This window comes from Tamandua tetradactyla, chromosome 2, assembly GCF_023851605.1.
Source record: "Tamandua tetradactyla isolate mTamTet1 chromosome 2, mTamTet1.pri, whole genome shotgun sequence".
Classification (NCBI taxonomy): domain Eukaryota; kingdom Metazoa; phylum Chordata; class Mammalia; order Pilosa; family Myrmecophagidae; genus Tamandua; species Tamandua tetradactyla.
Genome location: NC_135328.1, coordinates 120,042,264 through 120,045,429, shown reverse-complemented (window position 1 = coordinate 120,045,429; position 3,166 = coordinate 120,042,264). Strand labels below are relative to the sequence as shown.

Genomic DNA, 3,166 nt, shown 5'->3' with positions numbered 1-3,166 from the left:
TCCTGCTACATCTACCTGGGATGACTGCATCCACCTGAACCTGCTGCATCTACCCAAACCCTGCTGCATCCACCTGAACCTGTTGCATCCGCTTGAATCCTACTACATCCACCTGGGCCGACTGCATCCACCTGAAACTCTTGCATCCATCCAAACCCTGCTGCATCCACCTGAACCTGCTGCATCCACCTGAACCCACTGCATCCACTTGAATACTGCTGCATCCACCTGACCCTGCTGCATCCACTCAAGCCCTGCTGCATCCGCTCAAGCCCTGCTACATCCACCTGAATCCTGCTGCATCCACCTTGACCCACTGAATCCACCTGGACCCCCCGCATTATTCACCTGAGCCCTGAGCTGCCTCCTTTGGGAAACCTTGCCTGATGATCAAGACCAAAATGATCACATCTTTTCTCTGACATCCTGCAGAGATTCCCAGTAACTACTCCCTGTAACTGTCCTTTGGCACCAATTACACATTGCCTGAGTGATCGACTGAAATTTTGTGAAGAAATAAAGCAAAACAGAAGAACAAGCTGAGTGTGTGCACCAACATAAACCAACCCCCCCCCCCCCCCCCCCCCCAGTGTATCAGCTTCTTCAGCACAAGCTCAGTGTCTCAGTCTTCTCTGACGACCTTAAGATCTATCGCAGTGATTTGCAAATACCTACTTTAAAAGAGGCACCTGATTGCTTCTCGGCCTTTTGGCTAAGATCAAGTGTAGTATCTGTTCTCATCAGTTTAATATCTGATACGTCCTCTATCCGAGGACAATACATTAAATGGGTTTTTGGAGCAGGGAGATAGAATAGGAGCTTGCACCGTCCACTCCACGCATCGACCTGGTATTGCAGTACTTCCAGGAATGGCGCACCCCTCCCTCAATTGCGATGTGAACCGACAGACTTGACTTTTCTTTGCTATCCGGGCTTGCTCCTTTTCTTTACCACACCAGGATGTCCAGAGCTCCCTTCATGTCTTTCCCCCTGAGCTGCTTGTGCTGTTTTTTCTCCTTCTTCTCCTTCTTTCTTTGCTTTCTGCTGTCACATCCTTTATTCGTGGGGATGGCCAACCTAGGTTTTGCGCAAGTAGTAAATGCTAGGCAGTAAGTCATGTGTGAGCACTTCGCTTGTGCTGCACGCAGTCCCTTTGCTCGCTTCCTTCTCCAACCTGCGAGAGACCTTCTCCTTCTCGCCATCATGTGCGTCAGCTGCACCTGGCTCTCTCTCTCTGTTCTATCCTAGGTCTTATGCTTCTCAGTGGTTGTAGCCCCCTTTAAAAAAAAAAAAAAGAGGCACCTGATTTGGCTAACGCTCATCTTAAAAGCTATTTGCTGACACAAAGAAAATGCGGTATTAACTACTCAAGTGAATGATACTCTATTTGAAAGAAGAATTCAGAGTTTAGGAGGTCAGGAGCATATGGGAAATAGCTTGCAGACCAATGTCACTTATAAATAGTTTTATATCTAGTAAACTAAAACAATAAAGATAACATGCTCAATAAAGATAATATCAACCGTATTTTATATATCCTAAAATAATGAACACTGTTCAGTTACTTACAATTTGCCACTGCTTTATTGCCGAAAATCTCTTCGGGATATATCCTTTCAGCAGTTTTAATACAATACTTTCAAATTTGGTATTCTTTGTTTATAAATATTGAGCATGATAACTACCATTTGTTGACTATTCTCTTTCTAGCTGTACACACGTTAGCTCACTTTTTCTCCTCGCGACAGCCTTGTAGGCTATACTATGAAATCTCCATTTTATTGATGAGGAAATAGTGGGTCAAAAGCAATAAAGTGGGGCGGGCCTTGGTGGCTCAGTGGCAGAATTCTCGCCTGCCCTGTCGGAGACCTGGGTTCGATTCCCAGTTCCTGACCATGCACAAAAAAAACAGAATAAAATGTCTTCCCCAACGTCATATATCTGGGAAGAAACAAAGCCATGTGTCAATCCAGGCTCACCTAACTTTTCCAAACTCAAGTCCTTTCCACTCTCCACTTCTGCCAGAGTTTGCTGGTGCAACAGATTCTCAAGTAAATGTGTATTTGATGTTATGACTCTGGATACTTAAATCATAAATATAAGCAAACTGCAACTGGAATAAATCAATGGTCTTTGAATGTGTCTGCACCTTGATAACCATTGGCAACTATAATTTAACTGGTATTGGTGGGATCTGGGCATCATAAAGTTTTAACAGCTCTCCAGGTGTGCCAGTTTGAAACTGTTGTGTACTCTAGAAAAGTCATATTTTAATCCTGATACAATCTTGTGGGGTCAGCTATGTTTCTTTTAATCCTGATTCAGTATTGTGGGGTGGAAACCTTTGATTAGATTGTTTTCATGGAGATTGACTCACTCAATTATGGGGTATGGTCTTTTGATTAGATAGAGATGTGACTCTGCCCATTGAAGGTGGGTCTTTATTAGTTTACTGGAGTCCTTTAAAAGAAAAAAACATTTTGGAGAAAGCTAAGATGCAGTTGCAGACACAGAAGTCTGGAGATGCCGAGCTGAGTAGATGTCGCCATGTACCTTCTCATAAGATACTGAGCAAGACAGAACTCAGAGTTATGTCCAGAGGAGTTAAGTGAATGCACAAATGCTTAGAGAGGAAACCACTGGCATCAGAAGCTGGAAGCAATGGAACCAGAACCAAGGACCAGCAGACACCAGCCATGTGTCTTCTTCCCATGTGACAGATATTGGCCTTTCTGGAGTCAAGGTATCTGTCTCTGAGTGCCTTAGTTTGGACATTTTTCTGGCCTTAGAGTTATAAACTTGTAACTTAATAAATTCCATTTTTAAAAGTTGTTCCATTTCTGGTATATTACATTCTGACAGCCACTAACAAACCAAAATACCAGGTGATTCTAATATGAAGCCTGGTTGAGAAGCAGTGGCAGAGGCTCAGCAATGGAACCCAAATGTGATACGCATTTATCATACGGAAAGGGATAGTATAATAAAGTTGCTTCACCCCCTACTTTTCTAAATTAGTCTCTGTAGGGACAAGTTTTCTATTTTTTCCCCCAATATGTTGACTAATTTTTTCTCAACACTCTCCATCTTCTTCTCTCTGTTTTTGGAGAACAAACACCAAAATTGGAAATAAAGAGTCTGTTAAGGGTCTGACTAGTATAGAGCA

The 3,166-nt window shown here is 43.1% G+C and overlaps 1 non-coding gene across 1 annotated transcript; it reads left to right on the top strand.

Annotated features, from left to right (window-relative positions):
* The first annotated feature begins 692 nt into the window (after positions 1–692).
* On the top strand, positions 693–883 carry LOC143675418 (U2 spliceosomal RNA). Its single transcript, XR_013171642.1, has one exon. It is a non-coding gene; the product is annotated as a U2 spliceosomal RNA (small nuclear RNA).
* The last annotated feature ends 2,283 nt before the right edge of the window (positions 884–3,166 follow it).